A 24,259-nucleotide genomic window follows, 5' to 3' on the forward strand; every position below is an offset into this window, starting at 1 on the left:
AGAGTCTTATAATGTTTTCAATATGTCTTTTATGTGAGTTTTGCTGCACCGGTTCATCCTTGTGTTTGTTTCAAATAAGCCTTGCTAGCCTAAACCTTGTATCGAGAGGGAATACTTCTCATGCATCCAAAATACTTGAGCCAACCACTATGCCATTTGTGTCCACCATACCTACCTATACTACATGGTATTTTCCCGCCATTCCAAAGTAAATTGCTTGAGTGCTACCTTTAAAATTCCATCATTCACCTTTGCAATATATAGCTCATGGGACAAATAGCTTAAAAACTATTGTGGTATTGAATATGTAATTATGCACTTTATCTCTTATTAAGTTGCTTGTTGTGCGATAACCATGTTTACCGGGGAACGCCATCAACTCATTGTTGAATTTCATGTGAGTTGCTATGCATGTTCGTCTTGTCCGAAGTAAGGGCGATCTACACCGAGTTGAATGGTTTGAGCATGCATATTGTGAGAGAAGAACATTGGGCCGCTAACTAAAGCCATGATTCATGGTGGAAGTTTCAGTTTTGGACAAATATCCTCAAGTCTCTAATGAGAAAAGAATTAATTGTTGTCAAATGCTTAAAGCATTAAAAGAGGAGTCCATTATCCGTTGTCTATGTTGTCCCGGTATGGATGTCTAAGTTGAGAATAATCAAAAGCGAGAAATCCAAATGCGAGCTTTCTCCTTAGACCTTTGTACAGAGCGGCATAGAGGTACCCCTTTGTGAAACTTGGTTAAAGCATATGTATTGCGGTGATAATCCAGGTAGTCCAAGCTAATTAGGACAAGGTGCGGGCACTATTGGTACACTATGCATGAGGCTTGCAACTTATAAGATATAATTTACATGATGCATATGCTTTATTACTACCGTTGACAAAATTGTTTCATGTTTTCAAAATCAAAGCTCTAGCACAAATATAGCAATCGATGCTTTTCCTCTATGGAGGACCATTCTTTTACTTTCATTGTTGAGTCAGTTCACCTATTTCTCTCCATCTCAAGAAGCAAACACTTGTGTGAACTGTGCATTGATTCTTACATATTTGCATATTGCATTTGTTATATTGCTTTGCATTGACAATTATCCATGAGATATACATGTTATAAGTTGAAAGCAACCGCTGAAACTTCATCTTCCTTTGTGTTGCTTCAATACCTTTACTTTGAATTATTACTTTATGAGTTAACTCTTATGCAAGACTTATTGATGCTTGTCTTGAAGTGCTATTCATGAAAAGTCTTTGCTTTATGATTCAGTTGTTTACCCATGTCATATACATTGTTTTGATCGCTGCATTCACTACATATGCTTTACAAATAGTATGATCAAGTTTATGATGGCATGTCACTCCAGAAATTATCTTTGTTATCGTTTTACCTGCTCGGGACGAGCAGAACTAAGCTTGGGGATGCTGATACGTCTCCAACGTATCGATAATTTCTTGTGTTCCATGCCACATTATTGATTTTATCTACATGTTATATGCACACTTTATGTCATATTCGTGCATTTTCTGGAACTAACCTATTAACAAGATGCCGAAGTGCCAGTTCTCGTTTTCTGCTGTTTTTGGTTTCAGAAATCCTAGTAACGAAATATTCTCGGAATCGGACGAAATCAACGCCCGGGTTCCTATTTTACCCGAAGCATCCAGAACACACGAGAACCGCCAGAGAAGGGGGCAGGGCCACCACACCACACCCCGGCGCGGCCAAGGGGGGGCGCCCCCTAGGGTGTGGGCCCCCGTAAGCCCTCCCGCGCCGCCTCTCCGCCTATATAAAGCCCCCGACCTAAAAACCTCGGGCGTTCGACGAAAACCACGAAACCTTCCGGAGCCGCCGCCATCGCGAAGCCAAGATCCGGGGGACAGGAGTCTCTCGTTCCGGCACCCTGCCGGAGCGGGGAAGTGCCCCGGAAGGCTTCTCCATCGACACCGCTGCCATCTCCACCGCCATCTTCATCACCGCTGCTGCTCCCATGAGGAGGGAGTAGTTCTCCATCGAGGCTCGGGGCTGTACCGGTAGCTATGTGGTTCATCTCTCTCCTATGTGCTTCAATACAATAATCTCATGAGCTGCCTTACATGATTGAGATTCATATGATGATGCTTGTAATCTAGATGTCATTATGCTAGTCAAGTGAGTTTTACTTATGTGATCTCCGGAGACTCCTCGTCCCACGTGTGTAAAGGTGACAGTGTGTGCACCGTGTGGGTCTCTTAGGCCATATTTCACAGAATACTTACTCAATGTTGAATGGCATAGTGAGGTGCTTATTTATATCTCTTTATGATTGCAACATGTTTTGTATCACAATTTATCTATGTGCTACTCTAGTGATGTGTTATTAAAGTAGTTTTATTCCTCCTGCACGTGTGCAAAGGTGACAGTGTGTGCACCGTGTTAGTACTTGGTTTATGCTATGATCATGATCTCTTGTAGATTGCGAAGTTAACTATTGCTATGATAATATTGATGTGATCTATTTCTCCTACATATGCATGAAGGTGACAGTGTGCATGCTATGCTAGTACTTGGTTTAGTCTATTGATCTATCTTACACTAAAAGGTTACTAAAATATGAGCATTATTGTGGAGCTTGTTAACTCCGGCATTGAGGGTTCGTGTAATCCTACGCAATGTGTTCATCATCCAACAAGAGTGTAGAGTATGCATTTATCTATTCTGTTATGTGATCAATGTTGAGAGTGTCCACTAGTGAAAGTGTAATCCCTAGGCCTTGTTCTTAAATATCGCTATCGCTGCTTGTTTACTCGTTTTTACTGCGTTACTACTGCTACATTACTACCGCTTGTTTACTCGTCCCGGGCAAAGCACTTTTCCGGTGTCGTTGCCGTTGCTACTGCTTATTCATACCACCTGTATTTCACTATCTCTTCGCCGAACTAGTGCACCTATTAGGTGTGTTGGGGACACAAGAGACTTCTTGCTTTGTGGTTGCAGGGTTGCATGAGAGGGATATCTTTGACCTCTTCCTCCCTGAGTTCGATAAACCTTGGGTATCCACTTAAGGGAAACTTACTGCTGTTCTACAAACCTCTGCTCTTGGAGGCCCAACATTGTCTACAAGAATAGAAGCTCCCGTAGACATCAGGCGCCTGCGCCTGTAGCTGTAACAGCGGAACGGATGTTAGTCCCAAAGTGGATTCCGCCTCCGGTGGGTTTCGCTAAGGTAAATGTTGACGCAGCCCTATCGAAGAACTCCTCGACTGGGGCGATCGCGGCAGTGGTTCGAGGATCGGATGGACTGTTCCTTGGCGCCTCTTCGGTGGTGATCATAGGAGTGACGGATCCGGAGATGTTGGAAGCCATGGCATGTCGTGAAGGAATGGCTCCGGCAACAGACATTTCGCTTCGAGAGGTTTATACTGGCTTCTGATTGTAGCAACGCCATTAGCAGTATCAGAGGAGAGGGAATGGGATCATATGGGCATATCGTCCAGGAGATTAAGGCGTGCGTCATGGAGTTTCAGACGGTGCAGTTCGTCCATGAGGGAAGAAAGTCAAATGTTGATGCTCATGTTCTAGCTCGCAGTTCGATTTATCTAGAGTTAGGTAGACATGTTTGGTTCATTGATCCACCCCAGGATGTTTGTAAGCAGCAGACTATCATTTAAATAAATGGGTGGTGAATTCTCAAAAAAAAAAAAGTTAGGCCCTAGAAAAAAATTCTGTATATAGATTTTAGAAATGATTGACTTTTAAGTTTGTTCCTTCAAAATTTGTTTTAAATTCGAAAATCATTCGAAAATTTGGGGAACATTCAAATTTTGGAATTCATAAACAACTCGAAACTCGTTCAAAATTCGAAAAAAATTCAAATCTTGAAATTCGTTCAAATTCTAATATTGTTCAAATTTCGAATATGACCAATTTTCAATTTGGAAATTTTCCAAATTTGGAAAAAATAGAAAATTATTTTTAAACAGAAAAATAAAACACATAAAAAAACAAAAAAAACAACCAGAACGGTAGACATGGAGAGGACAGACCAGCGCATCCCGTAGGTGTGGCAAGGACCAACACGAGGACCACGCCTGCTTAGGTCCACCCGGTCGAGGTCTTGGCCCAAGACCTAGATCGGACCGAGGCAACCTAGGGCACCACCGTGCGAGCGGGTGCCCGTCGTCGCACCATCCCCTCCTCGTCACCGCTCTGGTGTTGGCGCTCAGGCCCTGGCCAAGACCAGCCACGCCGCCCAAGGCTCTCCGCCAGCGCCCACCAACCCTCATGAGCCGTGGCCGAGATACTCCTCTCCTTCCCACCGCCGTTTTAGACGGGTAGGCGCCGCCATCACCGCCGTCGACGGCAGCGACGGTCGGGAGCGATGCGAGGGAGGGGGACTTTGGGTTGGGTAGCTCGGGGGGCTCCGGAGTCGCCCGGGAGGGAAGTGGCTCGGGAAGGGAGTTTCGACCACAAATGAGTCAATGAGTACAAAACTTCTAGTAATTTCACTTGCACACTTTATTTGGTCAAACCGAAGAGAAACCTTAAGGTATGGTCCTCACTAGATCAGCTGGCCATAGACCTCTTCTTCTAGATTCAGGTGTAAATTAATTCACCGAGATCAAGACACTACTCGTAAAATTCAGTGTGCTGGCAGGCCGGTGCTTTTCCCCAACTCTACGCCACGGCCGAATGAAAAAAAAAAGGGAATCTTAATCAAGTCACTTGACGTGGCAATGTGGCCAAAATCGAACCAGCCTTGCACGTACTCTAGTATGTAACAAAAGCCAATCATGTGATAACTAAAGCTGGTGTGTCTAGGATTTCAGGTTTCTTCTAGCACTAGCATAATATAACCACCAAACAACACGATCGATCACGTTGTTTTCTTCCGAGAAGGCGTGGCAGATCATTGGTTGATTTCTTCCCAAATTTTCACAGGTACTACTACAAGGCTAACTATGCGAAGAAAGATGTGTGCATACGATGGGTAACTAAGCTTAATTTGTCAGACTACCCGTACATATTTCGTCTATAGGATGAACCAGCAGCACGACGTTTTGTGCACGAGCTGCCATGCAGCATCTGCTTATGTGACTGGTTGTGTGACCAGGGGCCGCCATCACTGCAGCTTCAGCTCGGCATGGAAGTGAGCGCGGCGCCACGATCAGCGCCGAGTTTGACTCAACTGGACTTCTTTGCCATCGCAACACATGGTACATAAACCAGATACTTGACACAAAGTTATTCCAAAATGGAACAGGGAGAATGCCAACAATAAATACCCAGATTTATTGGATCCAGCTCGAGGAATTTTGTTGGTTCAGAAGTCAAGGCTCGACAAAAGAACAGAAATCTCACTTTACACGACTCCCTCCGTCCCACACAATTTTAACAAATCTGGAATGGAGGGGGTACATCGCACGAACCACGGAAAAAAAGGACTACAAGAGGCTAGTGAACTCCTCAGGTAACCTACCTTACCGCTTGGCCACGCCGCCAACAAAACCGAGCAAAAATCGAGAAACGAGCAAAGAAGATGTTTGGTTCAGAAAGTGTAATGTTTCGATACAGAAACTGTAATGTAAACGTAAATGTAATGAGATAACACCGGTAATGTAACAATCGAGAATAAGGATGATTTGTTTGGTTCATCACTCTAACGTAATCAAATCTCGTCTAAAAACAAAAACATAATCGGATCTTGTACTAAGGGGAAAACCAAATCAGATCTACTTCTTCTGTTTCTAAGATTCGCATGTATCTAAACCTTAAAACAAGTCTAGATATATGTGAATTTACACAATACCACGATAATTATTTTAGAATTGAGATAGACTGATCAAGCTATATATGAAGAATTAATGAAGCAAGGCTTGCTTCCTCAGAGGGATCGTGTGTTTCCAGATTAAAGAAAAGTTACAATGTAAGATGAATACATGCAAAATTCAACGAACCAACACTTCCAACATGTCAGACCTGTGATTTCATTTCTTGAATCACAGATATAGACTTTAAAATGGTGATAAGCTACCTGACGGCTGGGATGTGCATTCGTACAAAGTAATCTAGTAATACCTCTATTTTAAAATATAAGCTCTTTAAAAAAGCAAAATTCTAAAATGGATCATAGTAGCAAAAACTGCAAATTGAGTCCGAGCTACATGTAGCCAATGGTATATGCTACAAACCTATACAATCTAAGTGTATTCATTGTATTCTAGGCTAAACAAAAATGACAAAATCTGATAAATTTTGTAATTTTGAAATATGCACTATTCACTATACTTAGATCCACTCATTTGTTATTTGTGTGTTGCCTAAAATACAACCAATTTTACATTGAAATTTTGCACTATTGTAGATTCATCATTGGCTACATCCAGGATTTTATTCAAGTTTTTTAAAACTTACAAATATGATTTTTGAATGTTTGAAAAAAAGAGCTACATGTAGTTCGGCCTCCACTTATCCACTCCCAGCATTGTACCTCCTTTTTAAAATATAAGCCTTTTTCGAAATATTACCTCCATTTTAAAATATAAGATTCTTTTGGAAAGCTTAGCTTTCTCAAAATGAGGCAATATTTAGGAATGGAGTTAGTACATGTATTATCGAATGATTGTCATTTTTGGTTTTTGTTTCATGAGATACATGTTGTGCCCACGCCGGTGGACATCGAGTCAGCTCATCCACGAGGTGGACCCATCGAGCCAAGGGGAACCCGTACGTCAGTCACCCGACGGTGAGGAAAGCGAGTAGCTCTGTGTGTAGCACGCGGCCAACGCCCTCGCACCTCCTCCCCCTCCATGAACCCAATTATGCTCGAGACCGATGCCTCTGCCGCCGTTCCCTGTACCGATAGTGGCCCTAACTGGCGCTCCCTGGCCTCGCTGCCCCCGGCTCCCACCCTCATTGATTCCCTTGCAGACGTCGCATCACCGCACCTCTAATGGCAAACCCTAGATGCTCGCATGTTGCGCCTAGCTGGATGATTCCCCAACCATGGACGTCGCTCCTGGCTATCCACGTTCACCAGTAGACTTCGCCATGGAGGGCTTGACCCACGGTGGGGACTAGCAGACCCAGGTAGGAGAAGATTGACAACCGCCTTGTCCCTGCCACCCTCCTTCATGGTGATACATTTATTAGTGACGCTTATCTTTATTGATCTTCCATCTATTATTGATCCGGCCTCCTATGTTATTTACCATTGAGGTTATTTATTCAAAATTTCATCATTTGCCACCCGACAGGGCCGGTCTAAATAAAATTGGACCGAGGATAAGTTCAATAACTATAATTTATATTAAAATTTTATATATTTTTTTTTTATTATTACATTCTTAATAATCTACCTTCCTCATTATATAGTTAGCATATTTAATTAAATATAAAATATAACTCCTCCAATTCAAACTAATTTCCCAAAAACGGATGTATGTAAACACTAAAACACGCCTAGCCTTATTTATTTTGAGTCAACTATTTTGAACCGGAGGGTACTAATATGGATTGTCTCTTTTTCCGTTGTAATTTACATTAGTTACTATAAATATATGTATTTTGAATAAAAGCTTCCTTTTTGTCACTGTACAAACATTAGCAAATTAAATTGTATGCATATTTTTTTTTGTATCTACATTAATTTTTATATAAATATATTTAATAGTGTGGTAGATATATCTATAGGGTATGTCCTACCATATATCTTAATAAGCATATTCTTAGTGTACGATTACAGAAGAAAATGTATAGAAATTTCTAGATTATAATTTGGACCCTTTGCTTGACTGTCTATCGAGGTTTTATGGTCTGACGTGTCTTATAAGTTAAAGTGTGTCTAATCATGACCTACACACTTATGTTCGTACAACTTTTCTGTCTACCGCAAGACCCACACATGCCCGCCCAAGAGCCAAGACGTATAGCATCGGGGCCACATATATAGGGGACACCCGCCACCGACGACCTTTGCGGAGGTGCTCGCCTCAACCTCGCTGCCAAGCCCGCACCGAAGGAGGTGCTCGCCTCAAGCTCACCGTCGCGTCCCCAAAGTTGGAGGAGCTGCCATGAGAGATGACAACAATGCTCTCGTCGACATCCGAAGTTGCTCCCATCCGCATACGAAGATGCTCCTGTCAGCAGCCGGGAATGCTGCCGTCATAAACTAGCTAACAACGCTGTCAATCTGTGGTGCTGCTGCAAGCGGTCTCAAACGATGCAATCGACGGTTGTCGGAGTTCCTACCCACTGCCCTCACGCGCAAAGTACGAGTCGAGAGGACGGAGATTTTTTTGGTTTCAGGCTGCCTTTTCTTTCTTCTTTGGCGTGGAGCGTTGAGTTTGTGAACGGATGGTTTACCGCACACCCATCCTATGGCTATCCACCCGGGGGATCGGGTGATTTGATCCTCGGAGGCTCAGTGCTACCCCTCTAAAAAAATATGGATTCTCAAAATAAATAAATAAATTATAACAGTATGGGGAGGTAGTTGCCAGTCTTTGTATTGGGCCACTTGTGTAACCCAACAGCAGAAGCTAGCAAAGCCCACAAATGACGGAAACGTTCAGAAGAAAAAAAAAGTTCTTGGAATCCGCCGCCGACGAACCCTTTCCCCTCCCGCCCCGGCCGCTCCGGTGGCGGAAACCACCGCCGGCCATGTCGAACTACTCCAGCCACGTCATGGAGCTACGCGAGCTCACCGCGGGCTCCTCCTCCGCCGCCCACTTCATGGCCAAGCTCCGCGAGGTCCTCCCCAGCCTCCTCCGCGACCATGTCCTCCCCTCCCCCACCGGTCCGTCCTTATCTTCCCTCCTTGTCCCATTCCCCTCGCTCGGATGATGGCAGCGATTGGGCAGACTGAGATTCTCTATGGTCGACGCAGCGAACGAGAGGGAGACCACTGCGGTGCTGAAGCTGCTCACATACACGGCGCGCCGGTTCCCCGGGGTCTTTTTCAACGGTCGCCCTCCGAGGTCGTCCGCGTCATCGGCCGCATCCTCCCCTTCTTCCCAGACCCCGACTACCAGTTCTCTCATGGATCCCTTGGATCTGCAAGCAGGTGGGCAGAAATTATGGAGCTGCATTTAATTAATTTTAGCTTGTCATTATTTTTTAACTTGACATTCTAACATTATTGAATGATGCAGGCAACCAAGAAATGTTTGTTTTCCTTTGACGTATTACTATATTTCAAAGCTCTTCAGACTGTAATGCTTCTCCGATGTAAGGTTTTCTTCCTTTTGCTTTTTTGACATGCCATGTTGCAACATATGTGAAGTATATTTGGGATCTTAGGTTGCTTTACCTATAACAAACACATTACTTCTTAACATTCCTTTTGAGGTTTCTGTAGTCCTATTTGTGTTTAAATCCTTGCTTGTGTAGCTTAGGCTTATTCAATACAACTTCTTGGAATTACTTGTTCTTCATATAAGGTAGCTCACTAAATAATTTTGATGAGCTGTCTCTGTAAACCCAGCTTATATACCCTGCATGCTCACATCCCCAGTAGTCCATCCTTCCCTGAATCAAAATCATATAGAACATAAAACAGCACTTGAACATATCAGAAGGTTATAAATATGAATAAGGGATCTACTGATCCGTTGTCCTAGGATAAGCTTATAAGCCTCATACCTTTGATCCTAGGCCATACCTAACATTCTAGATTCACTATGATATGGCTCTCTTTGTTTCAGTTTTATTGTTCACTTCATGTCCGAATGTCTATGTTAGGTCTGGAGACACTAAACTATTTGAAGATGAAGCTCGGTTGATTGGTGACTGTGGTGAAGACTATGCTTATCCTGCTTATGTTTATCTCATCAGTTTGCTGAAACGGATGTGGTCTGATGGTCATTCCACTGAAGCATGTTTGGACTGGAAGTTAAAATGCCTTATGGTACAATTTATTGCCAAGATTGACGATAGACTGAATACCGAATGTTACCTTGAAGTCCTTGAACTGGCTATCCATAGTGAATATGCTGAGGTTCAAAATGAAGCCCTTATGTCACTACCCATTATTGTCCTGTACTCTGGTGATGTTCAAGAAACTTGAGTAAGTAAATATGCTTCTTTTTACCTGATTTCAGACTATGCATTTTCCACTTTATGCTTTTTATGAAACAACAAAACATGTTCTGGTTGGATTATGGTTACCAAATACTATTGAAGTCATTCCCTAGGTCGAGGAATATAAATTTATCTGCATTTGCTTGTAGCAAAACTACACTTTGTTTTCCTAGTTCTGCAAGATCTGATAGCCTCGAGTTGGCTTGTGTTTCTTCAGGTTGTTTGGCGATTTAGGACCTGAGAAAGTGTGGAAATGCCTTGCCTTTTCACTTGGTTTCCTCTCTTGTTTAAATGGAACCACTAATGTTACTGACAAAGCAGGGAGCAGTTGCAAGCTGTTCTTGGACAAGCACTCAAAACAACCAGTCTCAACATTACATCTTCTCTTAAAAGGTTTCTGTTGCCCTCAGTGTGATATCAAAACTGTCCATACTATTTCTACTGTGGACTGCAAGCTGAGATTGTTGACTTCAAAAATAACATGTTGAAGGCCCACATACTTTTCTTCAAGTTCCTCTATGCGCAGACTTCCAGAGAATGTATCATTTCTATGGTTGAAGTTTTGCCACGAGTATTGAGACATTCTAGCAGGGAGGTTCTGCTTGAGATGAGAATTAAGTGACATTCTGTTCTCAGATGAAGTGGGTATGGAGGGGGGCACCAAAGAAGTCAACTTCATGGACAAAATAAAGCATGCTTTTGCACAAGCTGAAGATTCTCACGTTCTAATGACTCTTTTGGAATCAACTGCTGCAGTTATGCAAGCCAGTGATACTCAAGGAGAAGTTTTTTTCTGCTCATTTGTATTGCTTATTGCTCAGCTTGATAACCCCGATCCCATCGTAAGGAAGACCTCATCGAGATTAATTCACAGAGGCTGCACTTACTGTTTCAAAGGAGGAATAGAACTTTTCCTCTCGAAGAACTTCCGTGTTAGAGATAATTTATATGATTACGTTTCATCTAGACTTTTGAGTCATCCTGCAGTGGTCAGTGAATTTGCTGAGGCTGTTCTTGGGATTAAGACTGCAGAGCTGATTAGGAGGATGGTTCCATCAGTCATACCAAAGCTGAACCAGCTGCATGGTTTCGTGCCAGATTGGCTGATGCACATACTGCTGCAGTCTGGTTGATGGTTGGGCACATTGTTGGGCTTGGTGACAGGCATGGTGAAAACATCCTTATTGACTCGACAACCGGGGACTGTGTCCATGTGGATTTCAGTTGCCTGTTTTAGAAGGGGTTGCTGCTTGAGAAGCCCAAGGTGGTGCCGTTTAGGCTTACACAAGTAAGCAGTGAGATCTTGTCTTGCACTTTCTTTTGAGCGGCAGCTTATCTGACCAACTGAATCTGTTTACGTTACAAGTTTTAAACGGAGGTGCTAAATTTACAATTTTGCAGAGCATGATTGATGGCTTGGGCATCGCTGGGTATGAAGGCATCTTTCTAAAGGTATGTGAGATCACTCTGTCGGTCCTCAGGGGTCACAAGGAGGTGCTCATGACCGTCCTCGAGACCTTCATCCACGACGCACTGGTGGACCAAAACCAGCAAATCCAGCGGAGGTGAGGTCCGCAACCCACAGGCACTGGTATTACCAATATCGCACACTTGCACTGTGGCGATGCTATACGTACATATTTAAATCCTGCCAAACCGACCGCAGCGCTCCTCTGACCCTGCATGTTGTTTCGAATGATTACAAAGGGCCATCACTAACATCACGGCAAGGCTCCAGGGAGTCTCGTGGTGGGTGTCAACGCGGCCCCCTCCCTGCCACTCTCCGTGGAAGGCCAGGCGCGCCGCCTGATTGCTGAAGTGGTCTCCCACAAAAACCTCGGCAAGATGTACATCTGGTGGATGCCCTGGTTCTAACACTCTAACAGGTCTCTCCCTTCCTCCTCGCCCACCCACTCACGCTGCTAATGTATGAGTTTTCATGACCTGGATGGAAGTAGACAGGAATTAAAAGGCAACCAGCGGCATTTTGTCATTGACCCTTTAGCTGCCTTCTTCCTGTCACTACCTGCCACTGTTAGCGTTAGGCTGTTAGGTACTGTACTTAGCATGGACATATTGGGATCTTAATATTAGAAAGAAAGTTTCACCATTGACATGATATTTGGAGCCATTTTTTGGGCCTGGTGGCATTGGACGTTTCCCACATGCATCCATTTCTCTGCTGCTGCCACCAACTCAAGAGATTCAAGGCAGTGTTCATGGTGTCAAACTGCCAGCGCATAATCTAGCAGCAGAATATCATGGGCAAGCCCAGCAGACGCCATCCATGACCGTTATCCATCCCGTTGCAAACAGTTGCATTCTCTTCTTATTTCTGAAATATCTTTTGAACCTGCCATTGCTATCCTTTTTTTGTTGTGATGAAAGGGTTGCTGCCCTTGTTCTTGGCCTTGGACTGGGACACTAAACAAAACGTCCTCTAGGGCATTACAAAACCATGGTGGCTGACCACCTCTTGGGCATTACAGAATTCATAATTTTGTTTAAAAAAGAAGTGGCAGCTGATGGCGCCCTGCAAAAAGCGCTTCCTCTAGGGCATTAAAAAGTTCAGGCCCATTTTGCAGTGGCAATTAGAAATTGCTAGGGTGGCTGAATGAAGAAGAAAACTGGGGAGCTAACCAACATGATCTTTGTCTGCTTGGCCGGTCTACTAGATATAGCGTGTAGATAGATTAGGGGTCAATGGTGGGTCTCCTGCTTGAGGATTAGGCTTAACTAATTGGCGGGCCCGACCCTCATTGTGGGAAGAAGGCCAAGAAATATGACAAGGGCCATAGGTCCGCTTAGGTGGTGAGTCTTTTATCGTCATCTTGACGCATATCAAGTAAAATGGAGATAAATCCTTTCTCTATCCATTGTCCCAATCATCCATGTTGTCTTCATCATCATCACCAGTGAAGATGTGACCAATGCAAAGCAAGGGATGTTGCTGTAAGACTGCTTGTGTGTCTTTTACACGATGATTCAGCATCAACTGGTGCCCAGCATCGCCCATGTTGACAAGTCAACATGAGTTCAATTTTCAAAGTTCAGAGTGATGCTGAAACTGAGATGTATGATGTTTTCGCTTTCTCTAGACTGATTGGGTACAGCAACATGGCTATTAAAAGAATGGATGGAAAGTGCGGCAAAGGTGACCGATCAACGACGTCAATCATTCACCAGAAAGGCACCGATCTTTGTTAACAGGAGAGGAAGAGAGTTTTGATTAACTGCGATATTGTTACGATTTGCCAAATAGGCGGCCCAAATCTCCCCAGCCCTTTTTGGCCTCTGCTGCTACTAGTGCTAACCCTACTGCTACCGCTACTTTATTATCCCATAGCCAGTCACTTTATGTAGTAATAAGTTGCAGTAGAAACTTTGATCTCCCCATTGGTACATGTTCTTTTTATAGAACAAAATAGCCAAGTTTTAGTAGAGTGCAGTGGTAATTTTGCTTGCTCCAATTCAGGTAATATGCTCTATGTCAGTACGAAATTGTTGCCATCATAGAGTTCGTGCTGTTCCTCCTGAGAGAGTTCACCTTTCATTTCTGAATGTTCTTTCTAACTTGTTACTTAATTACTCTTCTAGGAGCATGGCTAGGGGATAACATTTACCATTTCAATACCTTTGTAATGATGAAACTTCTTGTTATGGTGTATATGTGGACATTTTTGCTGGTTCACATGCTAGTAGACTAGAGTGAACCATAGAAGAAACTGAATATTGATACATGTGAATTTAATAAATATATCGAGCTAGTAGAGCTATGCCCATCAGAATGAGTAACTTAGGTAGCTGATTGATATTGTACCTCAGTACATGAGTTTTCTATTGCCTGGAGCTTGTACTGCCAATTAGCATGAAGTTTCTCTGCTGGACATGAGACCATGCTGGAAATATAATTGTTTTTCTTCTCAGACCTAGAACGAGTGCTACTTTTATATTGCTTTCACTACATTGAATAGCATAACAAATTAACAATACACTCAGCGTCATCTCTTAAATTAACTGGATCTCTGCCTAATTATTCAGGGGCAACAGTCTTTTGCAACAGGAGTAGCATTAATGTTTATGTAATTTTTCTTTTGTTAGTGCTGCTACTGTGGACTTCGTCTATTCTGATAGGATGGTTCATTTGATATTCTGCAGTAGCTGGTCTGGAGCAAGCACTTTGAGTGGCGCATACGGGCTTCACACGTCTCTGCAGTCGGGAGGATACTCCTAACCTCGATGACGCAGCTTAGTTTCAACATGTTTGGCTTCTGTGCTGCCATGGTTGGCTCCTCGCCACATCCACCACCATCTTATCGCTGCTGCTTTACTGGTTGGTGTCATCTGGCAACTGTACTTTCTAAAGCATTTTACCTTCTTTCTTCCTAAAATGACAAGTGGTGGAGAATGATAAAATTTTCTTCTTATTGTAGTGTCATGACCAAGTTCATTGTTGTAAGTTCTTGCCTCAGTATGATGCTATATCTTTTTTTTTCTGCAGCATTAACACAGTGTACTACATGGCATCCTTTGCCAACATGATACCTGACATGAAGAGGTGGATGCGGCATGCTGCTCATGTCGCTGTCGCATGGCGGCTAGTTCACCCATGTCGGTTGCCAAGAAGAATTTATGTATTGTAGCAGGATTTCTGCAGAGCACAGAATATGCAGCTGATATCATTTTGACTCTGCTTTGCACAAAGTTGCAGACTGATTCCCTTAAGGAGGTCATTGCCCAGGTCGTGGCGGATGCCAAGGAGAAGAACATTAAGTTCACCGAGGCCATCCGTTGAGTTCCTGATCAGGCTCAAGAACCATGACCAGCAGAAAGGCAAGCGGCACCGTCAGGCTGGCTGAAGATAAGGGTCTGCATGCTCAAAGACCACAATAAAGTAAGTTTTCTGTAACATAGACAGCGATGTCAACTTCAGTATTGTAGTTCATTGTGGTGCTGGTATCTAGCTCACATGCCAAAGGGCTTGGTCCTAGGAATAAACCCAACAGATATACCAGAGCACAACGATACTTGACTTTGCTTTGCTCATACTTTATACTCGCTTGTTAGTATATGACATCATGAACACACAAAATGTCGCTTATTGAACATTCCTTGTGAGCGTGTTGATGCTTTGTATGTCTTGTTTGTGTGCCGAGCAACAGTTTTTGTGAGATGAACCTTTCTTGTCTGTTGTCATGCAGGTGATGGATAGATGAGCTTCTTTGACGAAGGGGTTGTCGGATGTGACAGCTGAAGCGGTACATGGAGGAGCAGACTGCCGTGGCTCGTGAATGCGAGAAGTGGATGCATGCTGCCCTGATGCGGCAGCCGCAAGGGAGAAGTGGAGCCGAAGCAGTATGCCCCTTATGTGGGCCTGCAGGGAGGCTTGGGCGTCGGATGAGCCGGACATGCTTTTTTTGTTTTAGCTGTGCTTGGTCCTTGATACCCCGAGAGACGTTTCTCTGATGTGAGTATGTGCTGAACAAGATTAGTAGCGGCATACAGCCATGGATGTGTGGTGAGCAAGCTTACTAGTAAAACACTCGTTGTGCCGTCGAAACTGAAGTTATTTTGCTGTAGCTGATGTCATGATGTGCATGTTAGTTTGCTGGCCTTGGCTGCCGGCCGGAAACTAGTTGCTAGCTGGTGCTGTTGGAAATAGATCTGCTCTGTGTCACTGTTGATTTAATTTTCTTGCAGTTTCACGTCACTAGCTGATGGATATATTGCTGTCTATCTGTTGCACTATTTGTTCTCTTGTTGGGCGCCTCTGAATACATATCTGGACTTCCTAGTGATGTGTAGATGCATCAGCCATCGATTATTGGTTTGATCAATCATCATTACGTGATCTGAACGTCTGAAAATTAGGTGATGTCATGTATCGATCTGTTCCATAATATAAGCCGTTTTGCCAAACTAAAATAGCTAAGCTAATTGAACTTCTACCAATCTAGCTAAGCTAGTTTGGTTCATGTCTTTCTAGTCGCTAGATAAAAACCAGTGCTGAGCCAGCTTTGCTAGTTCCAGTCCGATTACCCCGTGTGACCGCTTATTCTTGCAATTATGGTGGGCGACGTGCTTGCTTTATCGCGCGAGACTTATAATATTTTGTTTAATATATTCCAAATTTGTGGAAATGATAGCCGGATCACGCTAAAGAAACCACCAGGACAGATCGACGGGAACAGGTGTGTGCAGCACACTGTTGTGATTTATGTGAATCTGGAGAGATGGTCAGCCATCAAGTCATATTTATTCCTTCGCAACACAGGAGAAAAAAAAGAGAACAATAAGGCTAAGAATCAGAATGTTGTGAAATTTCACTGAAATCTGAGGTACAGGGATTATCTGCCACCCGTCGTTTCACTTCTCATTTTCTTCGCAGTGTCCTGGGTGCCCGTGAAAATCCAGTCAACTCTTTCTCACTTTCAGAAAACGGATAGCAGTGATCTATTGGAAACAAGTGCTTGAATCGGTTGGTTGTATAAGATGCATTTACTCTTCGAAAGCATTGGAGTTTCTAGGCATGTAGTAGCACATTATGTCAAGAGAACGATCAAACAGTCAGCGGGACCTAAGAGATCTCCAACTGCCCGCATATCATGAGTGCTGAGTCATGAGCAGACCTGAACAAAAGCAGTCTATGAAACGAATCTACCTACCTCAACTACGAACCAGTGGTTAGTTGAGAAAATTTGTGTTGACATCAGGTCAATGAGCTTCTATAAATCTATAATTATAGTACTCCTAAAAGTTTTCCATGCTCTGGCCATCAGGAAGTTAAAAGATTCACAAAACGTACATAACTGATCTTTGTACGAAGAGAAATACAGCCTTACACTTCCTGAAGTGTCTGTGCTATGAGGAAAGATGTTACAATCAGTTCAAAACTAAACTGCAATTGCCCGTTAGCAAATTGTGAACTTTTTGTTTTATGACTAACGATTGCCTCACAAATGGTGCATAAACCCACCAGGAAGTGAAGTGCATTCAAAGACCTTGTTTTCAAGGAACTGAAGTGACGTGCCTCATCACGGCACGTTCTACGCAGGAGGGGGCGGCAGGGCTGTTGTCCGGAAGACGACGGTGTTCCTGTGCTTCCACAGACAGAGGAGGGTGAAGGTTGTCGCAAAGCCAATGGTCACCGCGACGGGCACGGCGCACTTGTGGAGGAGCCGGACGCTCGGCATCGCCAGGAAACTGGACGAACTGGCACTCAAGGAAGATGTGGTTTGCATCCTCCAGGGGAGCTTGGGATATCGGCCAGACGGCCTCAGCGAGGGACTGGATGTTCTTCCACTGGACAACAACCAGGCGAAGAACTTCGCCTTCGACGGAGCAAAGTTGTTCAGACGAAGTCTTGGGAAGGGGCGCCGATGCCGGGTCCGCAGCTTCTGCATGGCGGAAGCGTCCAGGCCACCCGTCTTCTTGCGACAGCGCGTCTGCTCACGCGTGTCCACGGCCTCCGAGAGCACGACGTCGCCCACCAGAGCGAGGAGGGCCGGCAGCTGGCGCTCGCCCGCGGAGGTGAGCTGCACTGCTGCAGAACCAGGGCCTGCCGCACGCCAACAGTGAGCACCGAACTGACGGTGTCATCGCGGTGCAGAGCGCGCGAACGGAGGACCGGCCACTTGATGCCGATCATCTCGCCGCCGATCCAATTGTCGATCCAGAACAGGGTGACGCCGCCCAGCTTCCAGTGATGTCCAGGCGCGGCATGGCCTGCAGCCGAGCTCCCCGCCCGGCGAGGCCACGGAGCGTCGGCGTCAGAGTGGAGACGTCGCCAGGCATTTGATGCCCAGGCCACCGGCACTTCTCTTAAACCCCTATGTCTGATAACGTCCCAGTTTCCTTTTCACTGTCCTACTTTTCATCAAATGCATATATACTGCTCAAGAGATTATTGTAGCCAGCATGGTAAGGATCCAGCTTGAGCAGTTTGGCAGCTACCACTTCACTCATCTCTGAGTCGCGTGTGCTCTGCAGGCAGCAAGCATGACGCATCAAGAATGAGCATCAGCTGTCCCACCCATTTCACCAAGGAGTTCTGTTGCCTCCCGAAATTTACCAGCACGTGCACGGCCAAGGAGACCAACAATGGCACTACGATTCTCTGTATTTGGCATAATTCCATAAACTTGAGCCATGCTTTTAAAAATGGACATTTCCTTCCTGCACAATTTCCAGAGTGGCTGCACGTTGATGACACGGGTACATATGTCAGACTATTAGGTTTAACTGAAGAGGCAACCATCCTTTGGTACAAGGTACTAACAGCTTGCTGCCCAAGGCCATGGAGCCCATAACCTGAGATCAGTGAGCTCCATAGCACGAAGTCCTTCTCAGTGGCGCTTTCAGATACCCTGACAGCGCTAGCCAAGTCTCCACATTTTGAATACAAATTCACAAGTGCAGCTACCACAAACATCTTATCGCAGAAGCCAGTGTTGACCAAATAGCCATGAAGGCAAAAGGCTCCGCGCATAACACCAGACTCCGAGCATGCAGCAAGTACCTTCACCATAGTGGCAGCATCAGGGTCATGATAGCACTCTCATGACAAGAGCACTACATGTAATATCGACCAGCGGAGTTGCAACTGTCATCTCAAGTTCGCGCCCTATCTTGATAGCAATGTCATGCACCCTCTCACCTTTCTTCAAGATCAAGAGCAAGCGAGCAGGCCTGTGCAACACTCACAACAGTCACTGAATTTGGCTTCATTCCTACCTCGATCATTTTCTTGTATGTACAGAATGCTTCACATGTGTCTCCAGATTCCACATATCCAGTGAGCATACAACTCCACCTGACGACGTCCTCTCTCTCCGTCATTCCTAAGAACAGCCTCCTTGCATCTTATAATGCTCCCATCCTCGTGTAAAACCCAAGATCACTAGAGCTATGTCATACTTACATTCTTTTCCTGAGAACAAATGGATGGCAGGCCTGCCCTTTGCAGCCACCCGTCAACTACGCTGGCTCTGGCTGCAGAGATCACGCTCATCGAGTGACTGGACTCGGCACGACGCCATGTCCAACAACATGCCTTGCAAAGAACTCCAGCACCATCCTGTTCTGCTCGTGCCCGGTCACGACGGAAGTCCGGAGGACCATGTCTGGTTTCTCGAACACGTCCCTGCATCTCGCGTACATCTGCACCGCACGGCCGTAGGCAAGGGAGGAGGAGGAGCACGTGGGCCGCCGCGAGCGTGGTTGAAGTGTCCGCGGCGGCTTCGATCTGGAGCGGTTGCCGACCTCGCATGCGTTGGCGCGCAACGAGTGCAAGGCGGCAATGCCGTGCGGCAAGCTTTTCAATATTCTCCATGAGGCGAGGGGATCGAGTTATTTTGTTCGTCCACATGTGCCGACTTTTTCTGCAAATTTCAACTTAGGATGTCTTCAAGATTATTGAGAAGACGAGTACGTATTACTGGTAGACCCCACGACCAAAATTATTGACATGTTTGTTCGTGCCTGTGCTGCAGGCAACCCGCCGGCGGCTGCGTGAGCATGAACAAGGCGGGTGTGGCAGCGGCGGCAGCGACCGATGCAAGGAGGACCTGATCCGGTCACGGCGCGACATTTTAAGCGGGCTCACGTGCACGCTGATTGTATCTGCTCCGACGATCATGCGCGCCATGATCACTGACCTTGGGCGCGTGACGGCTGGCCAGAGAAGGACCGATGGGCGGCGTTCACCGCGCTGATGCCGGCATGCCGCGCGGTGCTAGGATCGGGAGCCGACGCTGAGCATATCGGGGCTTGGCTGCATGGTCAATTCATTGTAATGACTACAGCGTTGCCGCACTGCCGCGCCGTGGGCCGTGGCAGCTGTTTCGCGAGCATCTTTCGTCCGTGTGGCATGCCGATGCTTATGCTGGCCGGTGCTGACGGCGCAAGGTTGGTGTTCACCGTGCGTGCGACAAGGCCGCGCCGTTGGCCCGCCTAATTGCATTACCAGTCCCGAAGACGCCGGCCAAGAGCCACCTGCATGCTGCCGAGACGCCCGCCCGGTGACGGCGTCTCCGACAGCCCATTCTGCCCGGACACTTGGTAGGCATCTTTCCGTCGGTGTCCTATGCCGATGCCAATGCCAGCGTCCACAGTGCGCGGGACAGGGCGGCGCCGTTGGCCTTGCTGGTGGAGGCTAGCCGCCGACGTCTACCTGGGGTAGTGCAGCTGCGCACATGGGTCGCGCCAGTGACCTCGCAACTCGTTGGCCTCCCTTGTGTCCATGTGGGTTCGACACAAAATTCAGAATTAAGTTCCCGGAACCCGCCGGCCGTGGCCGCTACGACAGCCTGAGCCGCGCGAGACGGAAGCACCGAGGCGCCGCAGGCCAGTGCGGAGCGTGGCCTGGTTACGAAGCGGCGTGGCGCGAGACATCTATCCGGTGGACGTCGTGCACGTCGTGGCCTGCAACCTAGTCGAAGCGCCGGCTATCTCGGCCCAGCCTGCAGATGTTGATGGCGCCGTCCAACTGCTCCTCTGGTATAGCTCTGCGCCAGCTCCGGCGACAAACACGGTTCACAAGTTCAGATTTCTAAGCAGACTAGTTGAATGCCCGTGCTTCGCCACGGCTCCTTCCCGTATATTTAATGGCGTCTATGTTATACGGGTGAATGGGTGAACATATAATGCATGTAAATAATGAAAGTATATAGGAAAAATAACCGTGTGTAGTATTTAAACATTTATAGAATAAAAACTTGGAACATATATAGGATAAAAACTCAAATATAATACTTCCTGAAAAAAAATTCTTTCCACCACTTTCGATCGTAAGTTTGTATGATTAAAAAAGAAATATACATGTCATAATAAAATGAATAGATGAACATTTATAACCTTAAAATAATAAGGGTAATAAAAATAACTTCACGGTGATAAGCTCAAAAAATTATTCACAGTGAACTCTCAAAAAGCCTACATGCCTCTCTGACTCAACAATGAAGGACACAAAAAACAATCGAAGGGGAATCAGTCTTCTCTTTCAGCCCACAGGCTAGCGCCGCTGTGTGCTTTCTCATGTTCCCCATAGCCTCTCCCCGCCGTTTGCTCTCCCACACCTCCCATACTTGGCCCTTTCCTGATCCCTCGCGGCCTTGGGTAGCCATGACCGTGGCCTTATCAACCACCACCGGACCGCACGGGTTCCAGCTGCCGGACCGCACGGGTTCCAGCTGCCGGCCCGCACGCCCTCCGATGTCGTGATGCCAAGAAATCCCGTGGCTTCCTCCACCAACTGCCACGCCCCCCATCAACTGCACGCCGAAACCGACCCGGGCATGGTGTCGTCGAAGCCCGCGGCGATTGGGCCTTGGCGTATGGCCACCATCGGCCTCGCCCCAGAAAAGCTTCTCCTACAAGTCTTGACAGAGGATCGAGGCACAGTTATGATGTTGCTGCTCGACGCCGCCGGGGTGCGAACTGATGCATACACGTCTGCAAGCTCAGGAACACTCTCCTTGTAATAGTCGACCTTGAAGTGATGTATACATCATTCGCATCACCCAATGGGGTGAACTTAGGACTCATAAGCCCCCTGTCCTATAGTATCTTCATGACAATATATCAGGACAGCAGCCTTCCTTTCAGGCTGAAACCTCGAGTCTTGGGTGCTTGACGATCGTAATTTGCAGCAGGTCATCAGAGCAGCCAAGGGTCTTGTTCAGCAAATTCATCTTAGAAGCAATCTTTTCTTGGCTTAAGCAAGACGCGGTTGTGAGCGCATACTTCTTGGCTTATGAAAATCTACCAGCATTGGTCAAAATTTAGGCTGGTGAAAATCAGACTGCAAAGTTACTTCATATTCTGCACAAGAGCGAAATAGTGTAAGAGCTCGAAAATGTAGGAACTAATATTCAAATGAATAAGATAAAATACAGCCAAAAGGATCAAGGCTGGCAGCCGTGTGAAGATAACCATCAAGAAAGACCTTAGTCCCACCTCCATTCCTATGCTCGATATACTATGTATCTCTATGCACCACACTGTTATCGGTATTAAGAGAAAATACATTATGATTTTTAACTAAATCGCTTATAAATTCATCCACGCTTGGCCACATCATTTTAGTTTTCATGTCAATGGTGAGATGTAAAATTAGTATTATCTTGGGCAGCGCACATATAATCTTATGAATTTGTTTGCTCATTCTAGTTAAATGACAAGTATAAAACAGATCAACAACTATATTTAGTAATGTCTAATAATATATATATTCTTAATAAAGTATTCAAGTTTTCTTAGTCCATTTGAACCGGCATACAAACTTTATACTAATATTGTTACCAATCTCGTTCTCTCCATACGCTGCCCAGGCATTGATCCATGTCTAAAGTTGTATCCTTTTTTTAGCTATATCTAATGCCATAGAATAGGTTTCTTTCAGCTATATCTAAACTTTTTGTCTATCTGCGAACTCGGAAACAATTCTAAGTTATCTAGGAAACCCTTTGTAAAAGGATCATGACAATAATATATTCGTAAACTCAATAAACTTTCACCCTTTTAAGTTTTAACATTAAGGAAAATGAGGTTCAACTTAATTCATCTCTTCATTGTGAGCACTATTGAAATGCTGCGGAGCCCAAAGTTACATAAATAAACTATATCAGAAGCTTCATGACATTCTAGATGCATGAATATATAATTACATTCAGATGTTGCTTCTTGCGAAACATGGACATAACACAAAACATGTTAATGAATTTTAAGATCTATTTACGTATTTCTCAAAGTGATATCCATACAAATAAAATAAAATGTAGGCTCATAAGACATCTTGGTACGTAATACCAATGAAATGAACAAAACTTTGCTGGTGCAAAATATTCTGCAAACAATATGACATGTAAGACGGCTTGTGCACAGTTGCACATACATCTTGAGTGGTAAAAAGTGACTACACGTCCCTAAACAAACCAAGTAGACTTAGGAAACAAATGTGGGCTATTGTACCTTGGAAATATATGATACGACTTATTGTAACTGTTTCTCGAAGTACGAAGATTGTGTATGTTGCGCTCAAAGCTCAAGATCTTGCTATACATTTCACATTTTATTTAGCTTTCTGAATAGGAATCATGACTTTGTTTCTCCTTTACATGTATTCACTCTTCTTTAGGTATGAATTACTGAATTAGATAGATTACCTATCCAGATTCTTTTATGTAGGAGGGACTGAAACAACCAATTTGGATGAATCTCTCACCTTCAACGAGAAATCCACAGCTTCAAATAACTTGTGTGCCTAGGGAGATCTTGCAAATCTAGCAACGAAACCTCACAAGACTTGAATGGCAAGGGATCGCAAACTGCAAGAAAATCAAGATAAACATTTAACGCGTCACAAATACAAAAGAAGAAACTAATTTACTGTGATTTCTATGATGCGACGATAAGAACTTCAAGAAAACTCAGACCTAAGTTGATGTCAAGCGAGGCTTCAGCACTGAACCATGCAAACCAGCTGCACTTGCTCGTTTATTTACAGACAGCTCCGACAGTGCACAAGAGGCTGGTAGGTGAAATTTACTCCAAGGCAGTAGAGTATAACTTGACGCTGTAGCACAGAACCCTGCGAATATTAGCACACACATTTCAGCAACATAATTTAACAGAAGACACAAATAGTACACGAATTCAGAGTAGGGGATTAATTTTACCAGATCAAAATCAAGTTCCGGTATAGACTAAGCAAATTTAAAGGATCTAGATAGCAATTGCTAAAAGCCACTCTCGTCAGAGCAACCACATTAGCCGGTAGCATAAAGAAACTAACCTGGTTGTAAAGCGGATGATGAAGATGCCACCATTTGAGCCTAATTCTATTCTCCTAATTTCATAGTTAGCCTAATAAACCGATATGGAGGGAGGACTAATTTTTGTGTACCAGATCAACACAAGGAACATCGAGCAACAGTGGAGCACATGGATGGAGCTATGTATTGGCGTATAGCAAACCAAACAAACTGAATATCTGGAGATGATGTAGAAGAGGGTTCTAAATAAGAACCTGAACTGCCGGCCATCGTGTGTTTGCCGAACGTGGTGCCCATTGCCGCCAATCAGTGTCTCGTCGAACATCTCAATTCCGGGTGCTCGCATTGCCGAACATAAATTCTGCAGCCCCGCCTGGTACATAAGGGAACAAGAGACAGAGATTAGAGACAATTTTCTTTTAGTTAT

At 44.9% G+C, this 24,259-nt stretch overlaps 2 long non-coding RNA genes and 1 pseudogene across 6 annotated transcripts in view; 1 reads left to right on the forward strand and 2 right to left on the reverse strand.

Moving 5' to 3' along the window:
- Positions 1-8,869: 8,869 nt before the first annotated feature.
- On the forward strand, positions 8,870-15,728 carry LOC124693497. 5 transcript variants are annotated; one of them, XR_007000042.1, is made up of 10 exons: positions 8,870-9,044; positions 9,133-9,208; positions 9,722-10,046; positions 10,278-11,348; positions 11,462-11,625; positions 11,768-11,946; positions 14,219-14,393; positions 14,562-14,671; positions 14,772-14,954; positions 15,262-15,728. It is a non-coding gene; the product is annotated as an uncharacterized LOC124693497 (long non-coding RNA). The 5 variants fall into 5 exon arrangements; XR_007000041.1 differs by having other exon boundaries at positions 10,278-11,355; positions 14,562-14,954; XR_007000038.1 differs by having other exon boundaries at positions 14,562-14,954.
- Positions 15,729-17,106: 1,378 nt separating this feature from the next.
- LOC124690999 lies at positions 17,107-19,219 on the reverse strand (annotated as a pseudogene).
- Positions 19,220-20,809: 1,590 nt separating this feature from the next.
- The window catches only part of LOC124693498, a 65,461-nt gene continuing 62,011 nt past the window's right edge, over positions 20,810-24,259 (reverse strand). The window contains exons 2-5 of the long non-coding RNA XR_007000043.1: positions 24,087-24,205; positions 23,494-23,648; positions 23,283-23,385; positions 20,810-21,880 (exon numbers count right to left, since the gene is read on the reverse strand). This is a non-coding gene — a long non-coding RNA (uncharacterized LOC124693498). The remainder of the gene's footprint in view (positions 21,881-23,282; positions 23,386-23,493; positions 23,649-24,086; positions 24,206-24,259) is intronic.

The sequence above is a fragment of the Lolium rigidum genome, chromosome 2 (genome assembly GCF_022539505.1).
Source record: "Lolium rigidum isolate FL_2022 chromosome 2, APGP_CSIRO_Lrig_0.1, whole genome shotgun sequence".
Taxonomy (NCBI): domain Eukaryota; kingdom Viridiplantae; phylum Streptophyta; class Magnoliopsida; order Poales; family Poaceae; genus Lolium; species Lolium rigidum.